This window comes from Lissotriton vulgaris, chromosome 6, assembly GCF_964263255.1.
Source record: "Lissotriton vulgaris chromosome 6, aLisVul1.2, whole genome shotgun sequence".
Classification (NCBI taxonomy): domain Eukaryota; kingdom Metazoa; phylum Chordata; class Amphibia; order Caudata; family Salamandridae; genus Lissotriton; species Lissotriton vulgaris.
In genome coordinates this window covers 1,759,640,983-1,759,667,830 of record NC_141694.1, presented here as the reverse complement: position 1 = coordinate 1,759,667,830, position 26,848 = coordinate 1,759,640,983, and positions in this window count along the sequence as shown.

Below are 26,848 nucleotides of genomic sequence, written 5' to 3'. Positions count from 1 at the left end.
TCTTCTTCATCACTGCCACTCTCTGTCACCACTGCCACTCTCTGACTACTCATGCCACCCTCTGGCCCACCCATGCCACCCTCTGTTTCATCACCACACCCTCTGGTTGTCCAGTGTACATTATTTTCGGCAAAGCAAAGCACACCTTCCCTGCCTCAAGTGACCTGAATTAATTTGGGGCTGATTAATGTGTCACAGAATATTTTTTTAGCTGGCACCTGCTTCCTTAGTGCGCCCTGATTAGTGATCTTTTGCACTTGCTAAGTGCTTTCATTGTTGCAAAATTAGTTACAACACCTGCCCTGCCCCAACTGACAATAATGAATTAGGGGCTGATTAATGGATTTTAACTTCCAGCCTGGCTCCTGCTTGTCTCCCTTAGCTGTAATTCAGGACCTTTGTGGCATATGTGTAACTATTCTGAGGTTCAGAGCAGGGTCACATAATAGTTGCAACTGGCAACTGAACTCTGGAGGGGCCCCTCAGGAAGCACTACAGGAAATGGCTACTAATGATGAGCCTGAACTTTTGAACCTGGCAAGTAGTTTCAGTTTTGCTAAGATCGTATTTCTGCAATTTAGCACTTATTCGCGGGGCGCGAAGTTGTACTGGGAAGCCGCGAACTCACGCGAACAGTGCGAGCAGTGCGAGCAAAATCCGCTGCTCGCGGATTTGCGGATTTTGCGGGAGATTCGCGAATCTCGCGGATTGCGAATTTCCCGAAAATCCGCAAAATCCGCGAGCGAAACGGATTTTCCGCCCATACCTAGGCGGAGGATCCTCCGTTTATGGCAATTTTTGCAGTGGGTTTTTTGTATAGCACCATGACTTTCTTCGTGTATTCGCTTCCTACGTTGTACTCTTGCAGGCATTTCTCAAGGAAGTACCAGGAGACTCTGTCAAAGGCTTTTTCGGCGTCTAGTGTGTGCTTTGAGTTAGAGGAGTGTTCTATCACCTGACATGGTAATCTAGTGTTGTCGTGTGACATGCGTGTTTTCATGTACCCTACCTGCGTGTTTCCAATTAGTTGGGGTAGGATTCTGTTGAGTCTGGTGGCTAGGAGCTCTTTGTACTTTTTGTAGAAGGGTGCTGTGTAGCCGTCTGGTCCTGATGCTTTGTTGTCTTTTAGTGACTTTATGGCCATTGTTATCTCGGATTCCTTGAATGCTTGGCCAAGAGCCTTCTCTGATATCTTGGGAAGGTGCAGCTTTTTCAAGTAGTCTGCGGAGCCTGCCTCGTCTAAATTGTTGTATTTGGTATATAGTTCTTTGTAGAACTCTCTGAAGATTAGTAGGATTTCTAAGTGGTTTGTTTGTGTGTTTGTGTGGTGTTTTAGTTTGTCTGTGATGTTTGCTATGGAGTACTGTCTTTGTTTGCGTTTGAGGTATAACGCCAATATTTTCCCTGCTTTGTTAGCCTCGCAGAGGTTGGTCTGTTTGTACTTCCCGATCCACATTCCTGCTCTCTCGCTTAGGATTCTGTTGTATTCATATTTCTTAATTGTGAGTGTTAGGAGGAGATCTGAGTTTGATGTGTCTTCTACGTGTTTAGCTTCTAATATTTTGATGTCCCTTTCTAGTTTGTTTAGTTGCGCTGTTGCTTCCCTATCTCTTCTGGCTTTGATTTCTATTAGGTGTCCTCTTATAGTTGCTTTCAAGGCCTCCCACAGAAATTTTGGGTTGGTGTCTTCTGTGTAATTTTCCGTTAGGTAGTTCTTGATCGCTGTTTCTATTGTGTCTTTGTCCTCTTGCCTTGCCAGAGTTATATTGTTGAAACGCCATTTTCTTGTGATGCGGTCATTGTGTCTGCCTGACATGTGTAGGCTAATGCAGGAGTGATCTGAGATTGTTCTTGCTGCTATGTCTGTATGTTCAGTCAGGTGCGTGTGTGATTTGGAGATGAGGATGTAGTCTATTCTGCTGTGCGTGTTGTGCGGGTTGGAGTAGAAAGTATAGCCTCGGGTGTCAGGGTGTTGTAGTCTCCATGGGTCCTCTAGTTGGAATCTGTTGCATATATTTCTCAGAGTGTTGTGAGAGGCCGTTGCCCTTATCTTGTCGTGTGATTGCCTATCTAGAGTTTGATCTGGGACTAGGTTGAAGTCGCCTGCAACTATGTTTAGGTTGTTGGTATGGTGCTTTTCTAGTTTCGTAGTTACATTCTCCCAAAATGCTGCGTCGTCAGTGTTGGGTGCGTATAGATTTGTTATTCTATTGTTTCCTCTCCACTTTTTAGTCGTGTGAGCAGAAATCTACCCTCTGCGTCATGATCTACACTTTCTATTGTTATTTTGGCCTTGGACCTAACTAGGGTGATAACTCCTCCTTTTTTTCCTACTGCGGGAGAGCAGGCTAGGTGACCTATCCAACGCGCCTTGATCTTGCTCGCATCCTCTGCTGATAGTTTAGTTTCTTGCAAAAGGATGATATCTCCCTTTGTTTTTGCTAGGTAATCTAGAAGCTTTTTCCTTTTCACCGGGTGGTTAAGTCCTTTGACGTTCAATGATACGACTTTGAGGTTGGATTGTAAGGACTCTTTGCTATTCATTGCAGTGTGGTGATGGTTTTTGTGTTTTCGAACTATCCAAGTTCCTGGGATGTGCTTTCTGTGGTATCTCTTGTTGGCTGGCACTGAAGTCAAGATCTGCGTGATTAAGTCCTACTTTCTGTCTGGAGTTGTACTCTGGGTATGATTTTCTGGCGTGACATACATGACGAACATGACATACAGACATAAATCTACAAAACAAATACACTGAGCAAATCTGAACCCATCTCTCTCCCCCCCTGCCCATCCCTCCTGCCCCTCCCCCATTTTCTTCTTTGTCGTACTGGAAGCGTGTGACAGCAATGTCCTCTGCCCCTTTGCTCCCCCGGGACTTCGCCCTGGTTGTTGATCTAGTTACGATTATCTTTTGTGCCCCCTCCCTGTGTTCAGCTTTTTCTTTGAAAGGATATGAGTGTCTGTGTTTCGCTTGATTGCTCATGATGTCTTGTTCTGGATCCGTTGTTCTTATTTGATCATTCGCATTGACCTGTCGTTGGAGGTTCGCACGTCACTTTGGTTGAGGTAGATGCGTTGCTTGGCGTATTCAGTGCTCTTGTCTTTAGTTTCTTTATTTGTGTGAGGTAGATATGGTTGTATTAACATGCTCTTTTCCACTCATCCGTATGTTGATCATTAGTTGTGCGTCTTTTATTCTTTGCCTTCGTCTTGTGATGCTCTTCTTTTCGCTGATGTGGTTGTTAGTTCCATTGCTTGCGGTGCCGTGCCCATCAGGTACCGTGACAGTTCTGTCGGGTCATCGAAGATTTGGGTTGAGCCGTTGTTGGTTATTCTGAATCTTGAGGGGCCTACAAACGAATAGGTGATGTTTTTCCTTCTTAGGTTATCTCTTTGTGCCAGGAAGCCTTTCCTGATGTCTACTGTGGGTTTGGAGTAATCTTGAGTGAGTATGATCTTGCAGCCACGCCATTGCAAGTTCGTGTTTTTTCTTGCTACTCCGAATATGGCGTCTGTGTGGTGTGACCTTAGCGGCTTGCAGATTATTGGTCTTGGTGTTTGTCTGTTTTCTTGTCTTTGCGCTGGGATTCTGTATGACTTGTCCAGCTCGAAGGGGTTATCAAACTTTAGATTTGTTATTTTTGGGATGAGGTCTTGTAGCATGGCCACACAGGATCCGGCTGTGTCTTCTTCCCCTTCGGGTATGCCAAGGATTCTTATGTTCCCTTTCCTCTGTTGGTCTTCAAAATCGGCCGCTTGTTTTTGTAGGTCTGTTGTTGCTCTGGCGATGTGGCTCACTGTCTTGCCTGCAAGTTGCGATTTGTCTTCAATGTCGCTAATTCTCTGTTCGACTGAGGTGATCCTGTTGTTGGCCGTGTGGATGTCTGCTCTGCAAGCAGCTATCTCCAGCTTGATGGCATCAGTGTCGTTTTTAGTCGATTTTGCTAGATCATGGACCTCGGCTAGTTTCTTGAGGATGCTATCCAGTGTGGTGCTGATCTCTGATTTTTGTTTGAAAGGTGATTCTGGTGTGATTTCTGCTTTTGGTTTCTTTTGTTGTTGGGTCACCTTCCCCTCGCTTCCCGCCTTACTGCTCAGCCCACTTTTGGTCTGTATGATCGCAAATCTTCTTTCGTTCCCTGGTGCTGATTTCTTGTTTGGTTCCCTAGGGCTCACTGCTTTTTGTGCAAGGGTTGGCTTTCTTTTTGCACGTGAATCACTTACTGCGCCTCTGTTTTGTGCCCTTGGTGTGTGCGCATCTGTTGCTTTTGGAGCCCCCTCCTGCTTTTGCTCTTTTACGGTCTTTCCTGCGATTTTGTTGTTTGTTCTATATTCAGGTGCTGACGCCACCTTTGTTCGCCATTGGTCGCCGGTTGGTCGGCTTAGTTTGTGCCCTTTATCTTCTTGTGTCGTTTACTGCTTTGATATTTGATATTTATTGATTTTTGTATAGCGCGACTATCGCTCCGGAAGGAGCATCTTGGCGCTGAGCAAACAGAAGAGAGCAACTTGGTGGGGACAGGAATCAGATGGCTGCGAGGACCAAAGAGTCAGGCTGAGGGAAAATCCATGTCTTCAGGAGTTTCCTGAAAAGGCTTACTGAAGGGGCGTGCCTGAGGTTAGAGGGGAGGCCGTTCCATGCCTTAGCCGCCAAAAATGAAAAGGTTTTCCCACCTTTCGTTTTGAGCCTAAACCTGGGTATAGTGACCAGATTGGCTCCTGATGACCTCAGGCAGCGCGAGGGAATGTACTGAGGGAAATGCTTAATCAGGTAGGAGGGGCCTATGTTCTTGGTGGCTTTGAAGACAGTGACAAGGAGTTTAAAAAGGATTCTTTTGTGAAGGGGCAGCCAATGGAGGGTGTTGAGGGCTGCAGAGGCAGAGGACCTTCTTGGGAGTCCAAGAACGAGCCTGGCCGCTGCATGCTGGACGCTCTGTAGCTTCTTGAGGGTGGACTTCTTTATGCCTGCCAGGAGACCATTACAATAATCTAGCCTGGACAAGATCAGAGCCACGGCAACTGATTTCCTGGCAGAGATAGGGAGAAAGTCGAAGAATTTCTTTAGCTGTCTAATGAGGTTAAAACAGCACCCTGCAGTGATGCGCACATGATCGTCAAAACTGAGGGACGAGTCAAATTGGACACCCAGATTGCGGGCCGAAGAGACTGCACCAGGGGGTGCTTCAGAGTGCTGAGGCCACCAATCTTTTGGGGAGAAAAGGGTGTCTTTGCCTAAGGGTATGATTTCAGTTTTGGCGCTATTGCACTTCAGATGGTTATTATTGAGCCACTCAAAGACTTGGGAGAGGCAATTCTGGAATCTGAAGGCGGCATCGGGTAGTTTTTTGTCTAGGGTGACGACAAGTTGGGTGTCGTCCGCGTAGGATGTTACAAGGATGCCATGGGATTCAATCAGGGTAAGCAAGGGGGCCATGTAGATATTAAAAAAAAGAGGACTAAGAATGGACCCCTGGGGTTCACCTTTGGGCATATGTGCTTGCTCTTTCGTTGCCTGTAAGCGGCGGTGTGGGCCCTATGTCCTCCCCCCTGTGTGGGCAAAAACGTGGTTTTACACTGATAAATAGATCTACTCACACCTACTTATTTAGGTGAGTAAATCTGCTACTCGGGTCTGGGGGGTGAGTGTTAAAATTTGAAAATACTTTAATAGTTTGTGAACAGCCACACATTTAGGCCCAGATGTAGGTAAATCACATTTACCGATTTTGAAATACCGAATTTTACCGATTCAGTATTTCAAAATCGGTAAATGGGATGTAGGTACCAACATCTGGATTTGTTACCGAATCCTTAAAAATTCGGTATTTACCGTTTCGGTAAATACCGAATCGGTATTTGCTATTGATTCCTATGGGCCTTGAAGCCCATAGGATTCAATTCAAATACCGATTCGGTATTTACCGAATCGGTAAATACCGAATTTGTCAAGGGTGCAGGGGGTGTCACTTTGACACCCTCTAGCACCCCCCAAAACGGGCATGTGTGCAATGTGGCACACAGACATGCCCTAAGGGCACGTCTGTCTGTCACATGGCACATGTGTACATGCACAGATGTGCATGTACACAGGAATCAGTATTTTACCATGGATTTGTATTCCATGGTAAAATACCGATTCTGAAAGCCATATGCCAATGGAAAATTGGCTACCCACATTGCATTTTCGGTAATTTTACCGAATCGGTAAATATTACCGAATCATTAATTTTACCGATTCGGTAATAATAACGATTCGGTAACATTACCGAATATGTGCCCCTACATCTCCATAGCCCTTTACCGATCGGAAACGGCCCAAAATCGGTATTTTCGGCCGATTCCGATCGGTAAAGGGCTACCTACATCTGGCCCTTAGTCCTTTGTCTTTTTTCATAAATATTTTCTTTACAGTTGCTCTATTACCCCTGTAAACGTCAAGAGTAAGTCCACCTCCATTCTGGGAATAAGTAGCAAACCCTGCGAAAACTAGTTTAGCTGTAGCCGAATGGGCAAAGTGTTTTAGTTTCGTCGAATAAAAAGTTCAAAATTGCAATTACACTCATGTGAGACATTTTCACATGTATAATTGAACAATAGGTTAATTTATCAATGGCATATGCTGAAATGCCTTTGCATTAGCTTTTATGAGATTTTTCAAACGTTTACCAGGGGCCACATTACAAATAGGGTGCACCTTCCTTGTTTGCGCCATGGTGCACCTTCAATCGGTGCGCCGTGCCCAAACAGATAATATGTGCCTGATTATGTTTAATCCCCTCAGGGCAGATGCAAACTCGTGCTGCCTTGGGAGGAGCATAATCAAGTGAAATACTGAGCGGCTTTGAAGCACCCGCTCTATGTTTCACTCGGCAGACGACACCCCCCCTGCACTTTTAAGAGGAGGGAAAGATTCCAGTGTGACTGCACCCGCCTTCAAGGGTATGTCAGGGTGTTCCATAGGACTTTCTTCACCCAATCCAGAGGTCTGCCATCGGGGGACGCACTGACAGTGTGCCACTTGTTTGTGTCACTCTTTGAGTGTGCCACCTGACAACATCTTTTTGCCATTGCGCCCATGACCAGAATACGGCGTGTGCGCAGATGCAAATAGATTCCCTCATTTGCATGTGGTCACACCCCCATGCAAATAAGGGACTGCCCTCTTGAGATAGCGCTGGTGCTACATGTGCGCCAGCGCTATTTGTATTACAGAAGGGGCTGCAGAAGCATCTGCGGCCGCTTCTGTAATACCAAAGTGCCGGGGGGGGGGCACAAAGTGGGCACACGTAATGTTTGGGTTTGGTCCTAATTAGAAGACATACCTTCTTGTTCTAATGTCAGCAACAACAAAAGACCAGGCTACACGTATCGCCTACTCTTGCCAGAAGGAACTTTGGGTCACGTGTATCAAAATTGGAAATTGCGATTACCTGAGAATCCCAATTAGATAATTTCAATGTCCATTGTATGAAACTCCATGAATTTCATATACCGACTTGTAGAAAGTCACAAACCGACGTATCTCGTTCATAATAATGAGGTAGTACTCAATTTGCGACCCCCTAGGAATCACAAAGATACAGGGATGGTGGCCTGCTGAGGTCAGCGGACCACCGTGTCTGTGATTGCTTTTAAATAAAGCAATCTTCTTTTTGTGAAGCAGCCTGTTTTCCTTAAAGGAAAATGGGTTGCGTTTAGAAAAAAAAAAAAGAAACGTTTTCTTTTAATTTTTTTAGAGTCGGCAGTGGTCCATGGGACCACTGCCTGCTCTTAAAAAATGCTTTTACAAACATTCACAAAGGGGAAGGGGTCCCTTGGGGACCCCTTCCTATTTGCAAATGGGTTACCACTTACTCGAAGTAGGTGGTAAAATGCTAATGTTTTGCGACCGCATTTCGGTTGCAAAACATTCATTGATCCCAAATGCGATTCGGTATTAGGAAGGGAAGCCCTAAACACGCCCCTTCCCAATACCGAATCGAAAAACCCAAGGAAACTGGCAGAAATCACTCCTCAAGAATTGCATTTGTGTTTATAATGCTAGAATCTTTCAGCAGTTTTATATAAATGCAGACTGGAATAATCCAAATTGTAAAAACATCTCCTATGAAGGGTCAACTAGAAGAACTTCCACTTTACATAAATATCTCCCAACTATATTTCAGAGCTGCTTTAAATTCTTAAATCCAGTCAAACTCAAGTACTGCCTATTGTATACGTGGGTTAGTTTTCTTTTCTAATGCCAGACTTTGCATATTTGGGTTTATGTGTCTGATTGTGGGTTAAATCGCTCATCAAGATTTTTATAAGGTGGTTTTGATGTGAGGTTTAGATTTTGACACAATGTGTTTTTGAATTGATGCTATTGCTGTTTGGCAGCTGTGGGTAAAAGCGGGGGGGGATCACTGCCCCCAAAACCTGTGCCGCCACAGTGTTTTGGGTATAGGGTCCCTAGAACACTGTCTAGTGTCGGTTCCGGTATTGGGGTCCACATGGCCTTTAATTGGCTTAGGGAGGAGAGGACCCACATCCCCTTCCAAAATAAAAAAACAATGAGTCGGGCCCTGGGCTATTATCTGGCTTAGGGAGGGCACATGCCTGCATGCCCATTCCCCATATTTAAAAAAAATGCTCCGACTCCCTGGGTCCTGGCTCACCCAGTGGTCATTTTTGTAAAAACATGTCATGTTTTTTTTTTGGCTGCAAACAGAAAAACAAAATTCTTTTTAATTTGGGACCAGGGGGGACCCTCTGAGACCATAACCCCTCCAGGCCTAAGGGGTCAGAGTATCATACAGGCAGGAGCGTAACACAGGGCCTCGCAGCCCCCGCGGTGCAGGGGGGCCCCCTCAGCACAGCACTCTGGCTGCAGAGCTCCTGATATGCCAGTGCATACAGGGTACCCCCCTGTATGTTGCTTCTTTTATTATATAACACGGGACTGAGTCTCAAAGTCCTAAAAGGGCTGCTAAATATCTTTGTTGATGTTAATGGCAGCCAATCAGATAATTATCTTTTGCTTTGCTGGTTCTGCGGTGCTCCTGCATCTCTAGATAGCTATACATTTAGAAACTACTGAAACTACTGAGCAGATTTGCACCACATCACAAAAAGCACTCTTTCTGGGTAGAGATCTATTTTTCTTCTATATACAGTGTAATTCTCTTCAGCTATTTTTTCTGTATCACTTCCCAAAACTGCTATGGAAAATTGCATGGGGAAAACAAGTTTTGAGACCTACCCTCTTTTTCTCAGCTCTTGTTTGACAGATCATCTCGAATCTTTCCAGGAAGAGCTGAGAAGAATTAACCTTTTTTTTTGGAAAGGTTCGTGAAGTTTCATCAAATGGCACTAAAGTTATTAGAAAAACAAAAAATGCTCTTCCTATGGAAACTCTGAGCTCGTGACCTAGCTATAACTACACAGTGGTGACCACCACTGTTCGGTTCCATCCATGAATGAAATGCAAGGCATATAAAAATTGTAGGAAAGGGACCATATACAAGGTCCCAGGCAGGAGAAGTGGGCCATAACCAGTGAATATGCTCATGTAAAGGAAGAATTTGATACAAAAAATACATACAAATAACAGATCATTGTTTTACAGATGGTTACCCTAGACATTGAATATATGTTTCAGTATTATTCAGTAAAGGATGGGGGAATTCACTGTAATATTATAAAGTTACTTATACCTCACATATGAAAATATGAAGCTATAACACACAGCACTTTGATGAGAATGACATGGTTGGGAGGTATGATATTTCTTATCCCTAATTGACTGTCTCGTTTTTACCATCTCTTTTGTACATAGTACATTTTAATGTTTGTTATTCATTTGTATGTTTAGGCAAAAGGAGAGACCATTGTAAGGTAATTGTAATAATTTGCCTATGACAGTGTAATCAAAATGAGAGATTAAGTCATTGTTACATACATAGTAGGATTACACTTTTCATGAAAGCATTTACAACGTAATAGATATGTATTCATTTGAGAGCACGTAGCACCTTCCCTGCATCAAGATGGCCAAAACAGCTGAATCTACCTCATATCCTTCTTAGGCCTTCTTCTGTTTTTATGTCTTCAATATTTTGCCCTTAGGGCAGTGGTTCCCAAACTTTTTTGACCCGTGGCTCCCTTGACCTAATTGGCAGTTGGCCGTGGCTCCCCACCATTTTTTTACCCGCGCACCGGGGTGCCGCGGCGCACCCTTTGGGAACCACTGGCCTACATGAAGAATCAAGCCTAGACATGATGAAGGATTCAGAGAGTCGCCATCACTGTCATAAATCTATAGTTGCAATCACAAAGATCTTATAAAGTACATCTCAATGCATACATAGAGAAGTATAAAGCACTCCCACTAAAAGTAACCAGGCTAGAGAAAGGCTCAAGGAGCTCTGTGGCATTACAAGAAGTTTACATGAGGTGGGCTCTGATCATGGGTATCCACAGAAATGTTTTTGGTGGGGGGGGGGGGATTTTTAACTTCATCACCATCCCCCTTGCACCCTTTCCCCCTCTGCCTTTCACCCTTCTCCCCCTTCACCCTGCACCTTCTCTCCCTTCCCCTTGTACCCTTCTCCGCTCTGCCTTGCACCCTTCTCCCCTCTGCCTTGCACCCTTCTCCCCTCTGCCTTGAACCCTTCTCCCCTCTGCCTTGCACCCTTCTCCCCTCTGCCTTGCACCCTTCTCCCCTCTGCCTTGCACCCTTCTCCCCTTCCACCTTGCACCCTTCTCCCCTTCCCCTTGTACCCTTCTCCCCCTCCACCTTGCACCCTTCTCCCCCTCCACCTTGTACCCTTCTCCCCCTTCCCCCCTTGAACCCTTCTCCCTTCTCCCCTCTGCCTTGCACCCTTCTCCCCTCTGCCTTGCACCCTTCTCCCCCCTGCCTTACACCCTTCTCCCCTCTGCCTTGCACCCTTCTCCCCTCTGCCTTGCACCCATCTCCCCCCTGCCTTGCACCCTTCTCCCCTCTGCCTTGCACCCTTCTCCCCTCTGCCTGGCACCCTTCTCCTCTCTGCCTTGCACCCTTCTCCCCTCTGCCTTGCACCCTTCTCCCCTCTGCCTTGCACCCTTCTCCCCTCTGCCTTGCACCCTTCTCCCCTCTGCCTTGCACCATTCTCCCCTCTGCCTGCACCATTCTCCCCACTGCCTTGTACCCTTCTTCTCTCTGCCTTGCACCCTTCTTTTCTCTGCCTTGTACCCTTCTCCTCTCTGGCTGGCACCTTTCTCCCCTCTGCCTTGCACCCTTGTCCCCTCTGCCTTGCACCCTTCTCCCCTCTGCCTTGCACCCTTCTCCCCTCTGCCTTGCACCATTCTCCCCTCTGCCTGCACCATTCTCCACACTGCCTTGTACCCTTCTTCTCTCTGCCTTGCACCCTTCTTTTCTCTGCCTTGTACCCTTCTCCTCTCTGGCTGGCACCTTTCTCCCCTCTGCCTTGCACCCTTCTCCCCTCTGCCTTGCACCCTTCTCCCCTCTGCCTTGCACCCTTCTCCCCTCTGCCTTGCACCATTCTCCCCGCACACTCTCCAACAAGCAGCAGTCATGAGTGACGACCCCACAACAAGGAGTGAGGCAAAGACAGAAGCTGGCAGAGTGCGGCTGGATCAGGGCATAAGGCACCCACCCAACGCTCTCCACCAGGCCTTTCACCCTGCACACACCCAATGCTCTCCACCAGGCCCCTGAACCTGCACCCACCCAACGCTCTCCACCAGGCCCCCCACCCTGCACCCACCCACCCAACACTCTCCACCAGACCCCAGAGCCTGCACCCACCCAATGCTCTCCACCAGGCCCCTACCCACCCAATGCTCTCCACCAGGCCCCCCACCCTGCACCCACCCACCCAACGCTCTCCTCACTAGGCCCCCCACCCTGCACCCACCCACCCAACGCTCTCCACCAGGCCCCTGACCCCGCAATCACCCAACACTCTCCACCAGACCTCTGACCCTGCACCCACCCTACGCTCTCCACCTGGCCCCTAACCCTGAACCCACCCACCCTACGCTCTCCACCAGGCCCCTGACCTTGCACCCACCCACCCAACGCTCCCCACCAGGCCTCTCACCCTGCACCCACCCACCCAACGCTCCCCACCAGGCCCCTGACCCACCCACCCAACGCTCTCCACCAGGCCTCTGACCCTGCACCCACCCACCCAACGCTCCCCACCAGGCCCCTGACCTACCCACCCAATGCACTCCACAAGGACCTGACCCTGCATCCACCCACCCAATGCTCTCCACCAGGACCCTGACCCTGCACCCACCCACCCAATGGAGGTTAAAGACAGTCATTTTATGCATATCTGTGCTCCCAGAGAGAACACTGGGATACCGCCACAGGTTTATTAAGCAGCGCACGAACACCCTCTCTCTCTCCCAATCATTAAATTATTCCACCATTTAAAGAATCCAAAATATATGTCCTCAATATTGTGATTTTTCTGCTTGATAATGGACTTGGTACAACGTTGCACATGAATTTGAAAAAGCCGTCATAATTGGAACGTTCGTAAATGTCATTTGACAGTTGAAAAGTTTTACCCTTTTTCTGTGTTTTAGTCGGCTGGATTTTTTTTTTTTTTTTTGCTGCAGATTTATATAGCGCAAACTCAACCCGAAGAGCACCAGTCACGTTACACAAGGATACATTCATGTATTCGGTTTTTGTAGGTGCTGGGAGATTAAGTGATTTGCCCAGAATGACACAGGATTCTGAGCTGACGTCGAGGGTCAAACCCGGTTCCCCAGCTCCAAAATTGGCAGCTCGCAGTTTCACTACATTTTGAGGATAATTATATATTTTTTTCAGACCCACATCCTGCACAGCGGCGCGGCGCCCCTGGCTTCCCTTCACGGCACACCAGGGGGCCGTGGTGCACACTTTGGGAACCACAGATGTCTTACATAGATATTAAGAGTGTACTCCCTGGACAGGTCCTGAGCATGGGTAGAGGAGGGGAGAAGATGGAGCTTGAGGTCGGATCTACCACTTTGGAACTGAGGAATCAGGTTTGATTCTGGTTTTGGCTCAACATCCTGTGATCCTGGGCAAATAACGTAATCTCTCCGGGCCTTATTTATGAAGGTCATGCGCCGCCAGTGCGTCACTTTTAAAATGGGAAAAAGTGACGCACCAGTGGCGCAAGACCTTCATAAATGAGGCCCTCCGTATCTAATAAAGTAACATGTCCTTTCTGAAATGTCATTGGTGCTCATATAAAGCACTCCAATATGTTTGGGTTGGGTTTGCTCTATATCAAAATTGAGGGGAAAAAAAATGAAAGCATTAGTTTAATTTACTCTTTCAATCCTATTTGCATCTAAACAACCGAAGGTGCTCATGACTCCACAAGGAGCACGACCCCCTCCTGTGCTGCAACACCTTCCTTTCTGCCACTGACCAGCATCTCTTTCACAGCTCATCAGCAGCTGAAGGAGTTGATTGTTTTTTTTAATGGTTAGAACTGCCAGGCGCCAAAATGAGGGATTATGGGCATCATCTTTTGCCTTTAGTAAGAAGTGCCTGGATCTGTAGCTGAGACCTGTGTGCGCTGTTTATGCACCCCCCATCGCCGTGATGCTCTGCATCAGAAAGGCAGAGACTAGGGGCAGAGCAACCTATTTATCACGGAGGCGGGGGGCGAAAGTGACACATTCTTAGCTGGACTTAAACACGTCCTTTCCCACATCGTGCGCGGCGCCCCTGGCTTCCCTTCACGGCGCACCAGGGCGCCGCGGCGCACAGTTTGGGAACCACAGCCTTAGGGGGAGGGATACACCATTCAAACACAGTGACCAAGGCTTGTAGTCGAAATGCATCTGTTTGTATCTGGATTACCATGTGGTGAATGAATCAACGCCTTGAAGAAATCCACTGGAGTGCTATACCCATGTATAGAGCAGTATGTACAAAAAAAGCTTGGATGATGTCATTAGTGATGTCATAGTGATGTAATCAATGATTTTATTTGAGATGTCATCAGTAATGCCATGAATTATGTCATAGAACATGTCATGAGTGATATAACATATGAGGTCATAAGCATAGTCATAGTGCTGCTAACTATAACTGCTGAATTTCTCAGTTTTTTTTAACTTCTAAACATTAACGCTGTCACTGAGAAATTCACCTAACTATAACGTTACTTTTTTGTTTCAAAACTGTTAGTGAATCATCAGATAAAGTAATCACATATGTTAGACCTGGCACCTTGGCGTGAGTTTCCCTTCCACTTTTTGCTGATGTGCCTCCGATGTTTTGCTGGTTTTCCGGTACTCAGGGCACTGCGCCACGGACGACCCGTGCCGCAGTGCAAGTGCTCCCTACTGTAAATTGTACATGCGATTGGTATCCATGATTGGTTCATTGGATTTACTGTTAGTCCCTAGTAAAGTGCACTAGGAGTGCCGGGGCTTGTAGATGCCAATACTGCTAGTGGGCCTGCAGTGCTGGTTGCGCCACCCACCGAAGCAGCCGTAAAGATGTGTCTGGGAACTGCGACCGCAGAACCCGCGTGCGGTCTCGTACTGTCACGCTAGCTGGGCAAGTGCACCCACTTGCCAGCCCCCGAACCTTCCCTTGACTACATATTAGTCACCCCTATGGTAGGCCTACGGGCAGGGTGCGTTGTAGGTGTAAGGTAGGACAGGCCCTGATGTGTGTGGCATGTCCTAGTAGTGATTTACAACCAAAATCGTATTTCACTATTGAAGGCTACCTGCTTCCCTTAGGCCAGACTGAGCTGCTGGAATTATTACACCCTATAATCCCAGCAGGCTCAAGGAGCATGGTAGCGCATCGTGTTTAGTATGCCTGAACTCAGGATGATAAAATATTTCTTGTAGTCAAGTTTATTTTAGTATCCTGTGTTTGCAAAAGCTACTTTTAGAAAGTTAGCATTTGCTTGCCTAACCATTTCAGCCCGCCTCTGCTGGTATGTGTATCTGACTGTCTGGGATGTGTGAGTGACAGGGCTGGGGGATGACAGGTGGTGAATGCGCAGATTACACCTTAGTGGGAGGTAGGAGTGGCTCTTGACTCTGGATCTTGCTGTGCTCTGCCACCACAATGCTGGCTCCACCCTCCTGGGGAGCGACTGATGACTCAGCCGACACCTGGCCCAGGAAGGGCGAAGCCCCATCAACAAGGTACTCTGGCGGCCCCTGTCCGCACAATGCTGGCTCCACCTCCTGTGGGGCGTCTGATGCGCCTGCCCCTCACACTGAAAGCAGAAGCCGGAGTACACCCACCAGGGTACTCAAGGACTGAAAGTGGGTATGGAAAGGCCACCCTGGCCTGCGAGAACAAAAGAAATGCAGTATAAGAGAAGGAGCCCTGCTCCTTGAAAATTAGATCCTGTTTGGGCTACAGAAGGAACTCTGCCCGACGAGAAGGACAGTGAAGGACAAGGAAGAGTGCTGTCTCTTGCCTGTGTCTGGTGCCTTGCTGCCGAAGGAGAGGAAAAAGGAAAGACTGCGAGAAGACTTTTACTTGACAAGACTTCGTGCCAAACTCTGCTGAAACGATCTCCAAGGGCTTGCTGCTGAACTTGCCCCCTGACCAGCGCCCCAGGACCAGTGGGCGCTACACCCTGAAGAAAGTGACTGTGTGTGCTGCTTATCGCTGCAGTACTGACAGAGGGGTCTGGGAGCGCTGGGCAAGCCTGCCACGCTCCCTGTAATCCAAGGTATCGATATCCTCCCGAACACCGTGACCGGGACCCAAGGCAACAGCGAGAGCAAAGTGAGGTCCAGCCGCCGCTGGCCTGAACACCGTGACCGCATCTGCACCGGGGACCGAGAGCAAAGCGAAGGAGGACCCGTCCGGTCCAAGCTCCCGAGCTGACTGTGCTTCGAGCCGTCAGCCCACCTGCAAAGACGGACAGCCGCCCTGTGAGAACCCCCCTCTGGTCGGTATCCTGCCCGACAGCTCAGCTGTGAGCGCACAGCTGCAACCGGCCCTTGGCTGGGTACGTCCTGCACTTGGGGACCGTACTGCCACTGGCCGCCACCACAACAGCCGCCGCCTCCGGGGTCGGAGCGGACGACGAGGAAAGGACCCTGCCGCCACAGAGCCCCGCTGCCCCGGATGACCCGTGACCTGCTCGGCTGAGAGCCACAACGAACAGCGACCCCGGGAAGGCAACGCGACGTGGGACAGCTCCCCTGGAAGCCGCCCGCTCCACAAGAACTTTGTTGAACCGGCCAGAAGGCCCTAAGGAACTCTTATTGCTAGAAAGAACTGTGGCAACTTGAACTAAGTAACTTGGAACCGCTATTTGAAAGTCGATAACTGTATTCATAAGCCTGCTTGAAACTTATATAAAGATATATATTTTTACAGAATACAGTTTGGTCTCATTGTGTGGTGGGTTGGTTGTGACGGTGTAATATTGCAAGTGTTTAACCCTATGTGCCCCAAAGATTAGCCTACGACTGCTTAAGCCACACTACCTAGAGGGTAAGCAGAGGTTGTCTGGAAGGTAACCCTCAGCCCTGACGAGGAAGAGAGAGTCCCTGCTTGTCGCTAGTGTTACCCTGCGTCAACTAGAGCCTCCCCCTTCCTACAACATATATTACAAAGAAGTAAAAGTATAAGTCTAGCAGTATATCAGTTTCCGAGCAGGTGACTACTATATAGAATTTATAAAGCAAGAAAATAAACCATTTGGATCTGTGAACGACACTTTAACCTTTGTTTTTTTCAGTAAATTTATATATATGTGTGTGTGTGTGTATAAAAATATTTAGTCTTCAATGCAGAGTTTTATAACACCTCTACACACCTATGGTACATTAGGAGCATATGTGTTTTGTAAACACTTATACCAATTAGCTGGACACAGGCTGCACAAAATTAGGTAGAAGAGTTATATGGTAGCTATCTGCCACTAGTAAACTATAAAAACAAACGTACGCACTCATTGGATGTTGTCATCAGTGATGTCATCAATGATGTAATTTGAGATGTCATAAATGATGTCACAGAACATGTCATGAGTAATATCATATCTGAGGTCATAAGCAGTGCATGCTGGAGCGCAGGTTATAGTTCGTGCTACGAACTATAACTGCTAAATTTCTTTGTTTTTTTAACTTCAAAATGTTAACATTGTCACTGAGAAATTCACCTAACTATAATGTCAGTTTAACTTTTGTTTTGATTCAGTGAATTTCTAAGGTTTTTTTTAATTAAAAGCATATATTTTTATTACACCTAACTATAACGTTATTTTAACGTTAGTTTAACCTTTGTTTTTTTCAGTGAATTTCTAGGTTTAAAAAAATATATATATATTTAAAAATACATAGACACTAACTACTCCAACAATGTTTGGGCTAAGAATGTTCAACTTCTTCGTTTTTTTTAACTCACATATACAGAAATATTCCTAGCATAGTTTTCGTAGTCTATTTATGTATCTTTACATCAACTTCATATTTATGTTAAAAACAACATTAATCAGTTTTTCCTATATTGTAAACTACGTTTTTTGCTATGTTCATCAGTTTTTCCGATATTGTAAACTATGTTTTTTGCTATGTACATGCATATTTAAGGTGTGTGATCACTCTTGCAAGAAACTTGCGGGTGGCATGCCTGGAGACTCGTGAGATCGAAGAGTTTTAAGTTTTGTTCTAATCTATTGTAGAGAGAGCTTTTCCAATTGGTCAGTTAATATTGAATGCTAAACTGAAATAAAGTCAGTACGGTATGTATATTGTATTGATTATTTTGTTTACAAATTTACGCCTATCGCAAGACGCTCATAGGAGTCAAACACACAATCCCCTGAGTGGACTACAAGGGAGCTGTACTTCCTGTCCAGCTCTCGCGGTCTGCTCACAGGATCGTACATTTGGAATTAAGCTCATAAAAGTATATTTTTGTCATTTTGAAGAAAGTAAGACATGAGAAGTGTTGTTTAAAGTAGAAAAACAGCTGATTGATTGTTGCATTTGAGATATCAAGGAAGTTCTCAGTTTTTACAATCTTGTGAGCCTCTTGCAAGACACCAGCGAGATACCCGGGATAGGAAAGACATCCCAAGGAAGGACTGTGATGGATTTATATGGATGTCTTTATTTAGCAAAGAAAGATAAATTCCTTGTTGCTTCATGTATGTATTGGTTTTTGCTGTGGTGAGAGGCTATCTCTATGACATTGATGATTTTCTGTCACCAAAATGTCATCCTCTGGTTTAGATGGGAACACTACTGCTATTCCTGCAACTTAGCCACCTCATTTATCAAAGGAGTTCTGTGTAGGAATGTTTTCACATGAGGTCAGGTGGGGAAAAAGTATATGCTAAATATGTCATATGTAAAATATGCAAACATGAGTTCAGTAGGGGCAGCCGGAACAAGCAATATAGCATGAATACCACTAGGATGTGGCAACGTTTGAGGCCTATGCACCCTCAACACCTTGCTTGGGTTGAGTTAATCCGTGCTGCAGAGCTTGATTATTCATCAGGGTCGTCCACATCTTTTCAACCTGGTGACACTGTGCCTTCCCAGGTACTCACCGCTCAAGCTGATAACACCTCTGCCCAACTGAACAAAGCTGCTTATGCAAGGAGATTATGTTTTCTTTTGAGGCAAGCAGAGGTGCACAGAACAGGCTTGTCTAGGATCATAAATGCCCACCTAGGCAGTACATTTTTTAAAAACTTATTTTTCCTATTTTTTCCTCCTGTTTGTTTTGAAAGAGATGTTTTTTGTTTACTCCCAATTTCTTGTTTTTGTTGTACCCTCTTTTACAAAAACAGAAAAATAGTAAAAATGGTAAAAAACACGAAAAGATACAGTTCGTAAAAATGTTAATTAAAAAAGCTCTTTTCAGAGGTACCCTCTAGTTTCAATATGTAAGTTGTTTCTGCTGTTACCCTTTTTTCCTTCTTGATGACTCTTGCACAACATTTGGGAGAGCCATGATACTCTCATACATAATGTGAATGACTCTCGAGTCTCTCAAGAGCTTACTTTTCTAATGGAATCTGTATTTTTGCTGAACATATCCTGTTAGATAGAGATAATTTATAGGTACCACATTTTTGCTACCCCCCTTTTTTATAGGGTCCCACAAGACTCTCGCAAGATTGTAAAAAATACTTTAGAGGAAGAATTTACATTTTTCTTCATTACAATTTATTTAATTTGTATCTGCAACCCCTCTTAGCTTCCCTCCGCAATTCCCCGGTCACAATCTTCAATTACGCGGACGACCTCCAGTTAATTTTTCCTTTTGACTCCCTCCCTTCCTCCCGTCTCAATTTTCAGTCCATCATGCTGACCATCGCAGAGTGGATGTATCACAGCCAATTAAAGTTGAACCCCACTAAAACTGAGCTTGTACTTGTGGGGGGTCCCACTCATCCATGGAATTCCACCTTCTGGCCAACATCACTGGGGACGGCACCCACTCCAGTGAGCACAGTCAAACGTCTGGGGGTGATCATTTCTGAAGATCTTTCAATGAGACCGCAAATCAACTCTGTCACCTCATCCTGTTTCTTCCATCTTAGGCGGATCCGCAAATTCAGCAGGTTTCTCACTAGAGATGCCCTGATTCAAGTTATCATCGCTCTCATCACCTCTAGGCTTGACTACGCCAACATGCTGTATGTAGGGATTCCTGCATGCCACCTCCACCGACTGCAGCTGGTGCAGAATCAGGCTGCCCGCCTGATTTTCCGCCAGCCTAAACATCAGCATGTCACTCCCCTCCTCCGTAGTCTGCATTGGCTCCCTGTCTCCAAGCGCTGCACCTTCAAGCTGGCATGCTCAGTTTTCAAGGCCCTCTCTGATGCAGCCCCTGCTTTCATCTCTTCTGCCTTGACTCGCCACATTCCCCTTAGAGCTCTTCGTTCAGCATCTCTCAACCTCCTCGTAGTCCCCAAATTCAAACGGAAAAAGCACGGTGGTTTGAGTTTTTCTGTTCTGGCCCCTTCCACTTGGAACTCCCTGCCACCCACACTTCGTTTATGCCCCAACTATGACTGTTTCCGCAGACTATTAAAAACCCTGCTATTCCAATCTGCCTACGAATAACCCCCTCACCCTAGATCAATGTATTTGTCAAGAGCGCCATGAAACCGTTGGTGAAAGTGCGCGGTATAAATAATTTTAACGTAACGTAACGTAACGTACAATACTTACCTCTTACACTCCCCACTACTAGACTATGGGGAGAGACTAGCCTTTCCGCTGAGATCTTGCATGAAGATAAAAAGTGTGTTAAGTAGGGTGTAAAGCGACACTGTCTCCAGTCAGACCTTTCCCAGGCTCAGTAGTATGCATAGTAGGGTAGGGATGGTACTCACCTCACATGTAAGACCTCACTATTCCATACTATCTATAACAAGTACTACCCTCTTGACTGACACCTTTCCTCAAGGAATTAACCATATTTATTAGTGTGGGAATGGATTTCCCAGCACACTCACAATTCACCCCAGTATCACAGATATATACAGTAGTATGCAGGGAAACATTATCTTCTACACCAAAACTCTATCTCCTGGACAAATTGGATGTTCAGTACAGTGTAGTGAACCAGTGGCCTCTGTCCTCACACCTCTACTTAGATCAATAGCAGTATGCTGAGCTGTCTGGGAAGGGACTCGTCTCTCTGCTAACACATCTTACCAAGCAAGAGGTGTCTACAGTACAGTTTGAGAGAAATGTTTCTTTCTACTCATACCTCTTCTCGTGCTGACAGGTATGCATAGTAGACTGTGGGGAGAAATTTCCCTGTTTCCTGACACAAGTCTCTTGCAAGATAGTGTGTGGAGAGATTGGTCTCTCTCCTGTGATGTGTCTCTTGGATAATGCTTGTGCAAATTAGGGTGTGAAAAGTGGCTTTTCTTTGTGGCCTTACCTCACCCCAGAATGACAGAAGTACAAGCAAAGTATGGAGTTGAAATTACCTTTATGCTAAAAAAGAATTTCTTATATAAGATCTATAGACTATGATATGAAAACACACTGGCCTCTCAGGTGAGACATCTCCTCAGAATAACATGTGCGAAGTAGGCTGTAGGTAGAAACTGATGAATACCTATAGTTGGGTATACAATTGAGTATCCTCTCTGTTCAGAACTGTGCTTTTGAAAACTCATGTCCATATTTCATTGTAGAGTCATACATACCTCTATTTCAAACACCTCCCAATGGCAAAATTAATACATAATAGTGTGTGCACAGCAACTGATAGTGTATATTAGAGGATAAATATGCATGCACCTCTGCGCAAACATCTCTCTCTTGAATTACAGTTACCTATACTACAGCATGAAACAAATCACTGTTGCATGACAACTAACCATACCTGCATTGCAAAATAATTGGCGCCTCTATTACCGACTCTGTATAGGATCAAATATGAGCATAGTACCATTCACATACATATACATGTAATAGCATATTCTCAGTGCCTCAAAATAGTACTGCCAGTTTTACTGAATTTTGAAATACTGTGATAAACTTTATATTAATGCTGTTGATTGATTTTCGTTAGTATGAGCATCGATTCTTGACACTATATTTTAAACATATTTTCAGACAATCGTACACAAAGAGAGCTATGGTAGGAGAGAGGTTACAGACATAGTTGCGTGTAACAGAATCCCAACGTTGCGACGTTAGTATTGCTTCAGAATCTTTTGGTTCCATAAATTATTAATAGTAATATCAATAAACATAACTACCACTGTCCCATAGTATAACAAATATATCTGGTGTCTGCTATTTCTAGGCGCACACCGCACACTAATACCATAATAAACTTGAAATGTATAATAAGTATTAAGGAAATTAATCTAAAGTAACTTAAAACTATTTATTGCTACAAAACAATTTAAAAACAATACAAAACTACAACAACTGCACTGACAAACAATATAAACAACTATAAAGGGAAAGAAATAGCTCTCTGACACTGCTAATTTTCTGTCACCAGAATTTCATCCTCAGATTCACCTGAGCGGCCTAGGGCTGTTCCTACACCTCAGTTACCCAATTAGTCATTGGTGTGCCAATTGTTTAAAAAGAGATCTGGTGGGACAAACTACATGCTAAATATGTCATATGTAAAATATGCAAAAATGAGTTCAACAGGGGCCGCAGGAACAAGTAATACAGTATGAGTACCACTGGGATGTGGCGACATTTGAAGGCTATGCACCCTCAATGCCTTGCTCAGGATGAGTTAGCCTGTGCAGCAGAGTTTGATAACTCCTCAGGGGCATTCATATCCTTCCAACCTAAATACACTGTGCCTGAATAGGTAGTTATTGCTAAGCAGAACAATAACCCTGCTTCTCTTAACAAGGCTCTTCTTTGCTGCTTATGAAAGCAGCCAATTATTTACTTAGAGGCAACTTTCCATTTTTCCTCCTAAAAAAGACAAAATAACCAAAAAGATAAATTACATACAGATCAATAATTGATAACAGTGATCCATCAGTATATTTTATAAACACACAATCACATAGTTATATGTACTGTACCACTAACTTCATATTCCTTTCCACTGAAGAATTGAACACCATCAACCAGTGCATTTTTTCACAATTAAATCTATAAGTTTATAAAGTAACACATTCCTCTAGATACACCTTTCCTAATAGTGAGCACAGTGTTTTACTCTAGAAAAAGCCATATCCCCACTCAAACATCTGTTAGGGATAACATGTGTGTTCAGTAATGTTTATAAAACAGAAGGTGTTGCATTAAGAGATTCCAGATAGTTTATTTTGTAATTTCAGAAACACTGCGTCTTTTACTTAGAACTATATACGGATTGAACATTTAATATTTTTACACAACATCCAATAATTGGTGATATCTCTCAACATTCTAAACTCTACCTCTCAAAACCTATATTAAAAACATGCATCTCTAAAAATAGCTTTTCCACTAAACCTGGTATAGAATATGTCCATCAATAGTAGTGCACTTACTGACACTTCTCAACAAAGTTCCTAAAGTGCATTTTATTTACCTGAACCTAGAGCAGTTTTCTATATGCAACTGAAGACGCCAGTCTGTCTCAGATCTAAATTCAGTCACTTCTGTTCAGCACAACTTAAACAGGCTTCCTTCTCCTCCAAAGCACCAAGAACAATGTGAACTATTTCTGGTTCTCCACCCAATCACAGCATTTCTTAAACAATGCAATAAGAATGGTAATTATTGGTTGAACCATGGCCCTTTTTTTCGACTTCTCCCTAGTATGATCTCGTGAGACTCTCGTGGAATTGTAAAACACCTTGTGGCAGGCTCAGGAATTTTTCTTCAGGTCTTGCGAGTCTCTCGTGTGTCCACACATGTCCATAATGCAAACTTCACTCCCTGGAGTTTGCGAGTTACTCTCGCAAGATTCTCTATGATCACAACAAAATTGTATGAAATAATAGTTGTGGGACAGAGTATCCTCTCCACTGAGACCTATCTCTTACATGACATTATGTGTAGCAGGGTGTGGAGAGAGACTGGCCTCTCTACACAGACCTCTTTTTCAGATGACAAGTGTACATAGTAATGTGTATGGAGGGACTGGCCTCTCCAATGAGACTCCTCTCTTGGAGGATGGGTGTGCGCACTAAGCTGTGAGGAGAGGCTGGCTCCTCTCTAGGAGGATGGATGTGCGCACTAAGCTGTGAGGAGAGGAGAGGCTCAGACCTCTCTCTTACGTGAGAGGTGTGCGTAGTAGTGAGTCTGCATAGACTGCCTTCTCTTTCCACACCTCTTTCTCAGATAACGAGAGTGCGTAGTGAGGTGTGTACACGGGCCACCCTCTCCTTCCAGACCTCTCTCTCTCTCAGATGACAGGTTTGCATAGTAGGGTGTATGGAGAGAGACTGGCTCTCCACTAAGTCCTTTCTCTCAGATGGCAGGTGTACGTATTAGGGTGTGTACATCCACTGGCCTCTTCTGTCAGACCTCTGTCTCAGATGGTGGCTGTGCATAGTAGGGTGTGGACATCAACTACCCTCTCCTTCCAGACCTCTCTCTCAGATGACGGGTGTGCATAGCAGGCTGTGTGGAGAAAGACTGACCTCTCCAGTGAGACTTCTGTCTCAGATGCAGAGTGTGCGTAGTAGAGTGTATACATGGACTATGGACATGGGCTATCATCTTCTGTTGCACCTCTGCCTCAGATGATAGCTGTTCATAGTAGGGTGTGTAGATGGACTGACCTCTTCTGACAAACCACTGTCTCAGATGATGACTGCATAGTAGGGTGTGTACATCAACTGCCCTCTCCTTCCAGACCTCTCTCTCAGAGGACAGGTGTGCATAGTAGGCTGTGTGGAGAAAGACTGGCCTCTCCAGTGAGACTTCTGTCTCAGATGCTGAGTCTGCAAAGTAGGGTAAATACGTGGACTATCCTCTTCTGTCAAACCTCTGCTTCAGATGATAGCTGTTCATCTAGGGCAGTAGTGCGTAGTAGAGTGTGTACACAGATTAGCCTCTTCTTTCAGACTTCTCTCTCAGATGACGGGTGTGTATAGTATGGTGTTTGGAGGAAGACTGCCCACTCTGCTGAGACCTCTTTCTTGGGTTATATTTGTGCATAGTATGCTCTGTCCAGAGACTGCTCTCCGTACTGACACCCCTATCTCTGAGAATGGGTGTACATAGTGGGGTGTGGGAAGAGACTATACCCTACTCACAACTCCTAAAAAGCTGATTGGCATAAACAGTACACTCTGACAAACATCATTGTCAGTAATACTACTTCCTACAGTAGCAAGTGTGCATACTACAGTTAACCTACTCCTTTTTACTGTTCATGATCCTGTGAGTCTTGCAAGATTGTATTTGTTTTAAACAAGAATAAACCATCTACTCATCACAGTACTTATCTTTTACACACTCCCTCTCAAAAACAAGGGCCAGAATATGTATTCCTACTAATACAGTGTATTGAGATCTCATCTACACCTTATTACTATTCACGATCCCACGAGAGTCCATCGAGATCGTAAAAATTAGTTAAAGACAATAGACATTTATCATCTTCAGGAGGATAGTCCAAAGGTGAGCGTAGGCCAGTGCCATGCATTCCATGAACTGCACCCCATGAGATCCATGCGGACCACAGCATGTTTATTGGGCAGCAACATACGGATCAGCAAGATGCTGTAACTGGGGACAATCGTTGGTGGCAGCTGCACAAGCAGATTAACTAGCACTCAGGAGTGCAACAAACCCACAGGGGTAAGGGGAGGACTACTGATCCCAGCATGCATGGCACTGGCCTACACTCGTAGCACAAAGAGGGTACAAAGTTCCCCGGGAAGAGTGACGGAAGAGAGGTGTGTGTGTGCTAGTAAGAGAGGGGAATCCCCTTGTTGGAACTAAAACCCTCACACACCCAGCAAGCTAGGTGTCATGCTTCATCATATGGGTTCTGCTCCTCGTCAGACTGGCGCTGCAATGTCTGACGGGCTCCCGAAACCGGGGCTCTTTATCGGAGATCTTTTGTTCAGGCCATATGGTGCATGCGTGTGAGAGGGCGGGGAAGTGTGGTCGTGATGTGAAAGTGAAGCTAAAAAAGGTGGGTCAGTCCACAACCTAATTTATTCTTGTGGTAGACTCCCTTGGTTAAAAAGGGGTGAGAGGGGAGGTAAATGCCCTGGAACTATCCAAGCAAGTTAGCTACTACCCTCAAGTTTGGTCGACATGTATCTTGCCTGATGGCAATTCTTCTGGACCTCAGTAGATAGTACCACACAGTAAAAGATTTATAATAGGGATAGATAAAACTTGCAATGAGGTATACAACCTTCTATGGTCGGTAATACCGGAGTGCAGGCCGATTGGTCCTGCTGCAGTATTGTGACCTGTAGAAAGGAAATGAAAACAGTTCACGAGATAGCAGCGTCAGTGCAGTATTCCAATGTGAAGGATTTGCTCAAGTTCAGAACAAGCACACTCACACACACAAACCGTTGTGAAGGGTTAAAAACCGACCATATAGCATAACAAGTTGATAATTGCATCAAGAGACCAACTGGTTTATGCAACAACATGCAGCGGTGAAAACGATGAAGGCAAAAATGCTACAGGTAAGGAAAGGACCTGGTTAAAGATGCTTACCCCAGAAGATTCCCTGAGGTACCTCACAGTCTGCTCCCGTGGGACCGGCTGATAAGGTATGGTACCTAATGGGGGGAATCAGTGAATGGTCATCTGTGGAAACATTATCAAAGTCGGGGCAGTTGTGGGAAAAGTGCGCCAGGGCTCCCCACCATCAAGGGCAAACACTAGGAGGTTGACAGTCTACCTCGTATTCCGAGTAACAATGTATCTCGGTATATATACGCTCACCTGTAGACTATGAAGTCACAAATGGGGAAGTATCAGTATTAATCAATTGCTGCATTTACTACGTGCTGCCTTTAAGAAAGTAAAGGTTTTTTCTGAAACAGGTAAGGCACGAAACTGCTTTGTGTTTTTATAAACTCACCAATAAAGCCTCTGGACAATAAATGTGCTTGCCTTGATGAGTGCACTTCACCTGGGGGGTAACTCTGTTGATATATATATATATATATATATATATATACAGAATTTCCCCAGAGGGGAGAAGGAGACTCGCACGCTTATTGGTCATTTCTCATTCATTTATTATATTAAAGAAAGCCTCAAAAGATTCCTGAATTGTTCTGTTTCCGGGGAGGAAGTCTGAGAAACGGCTACCACATCGAAGGAAGGCAGCATGTGCGCAAATTACCCACTCCTGACTCAAGGAGTTAGTGATGAAAAATAAAAATAACATACTCTTTCGAGGAGGGTGTCTTTTACATAATAAATT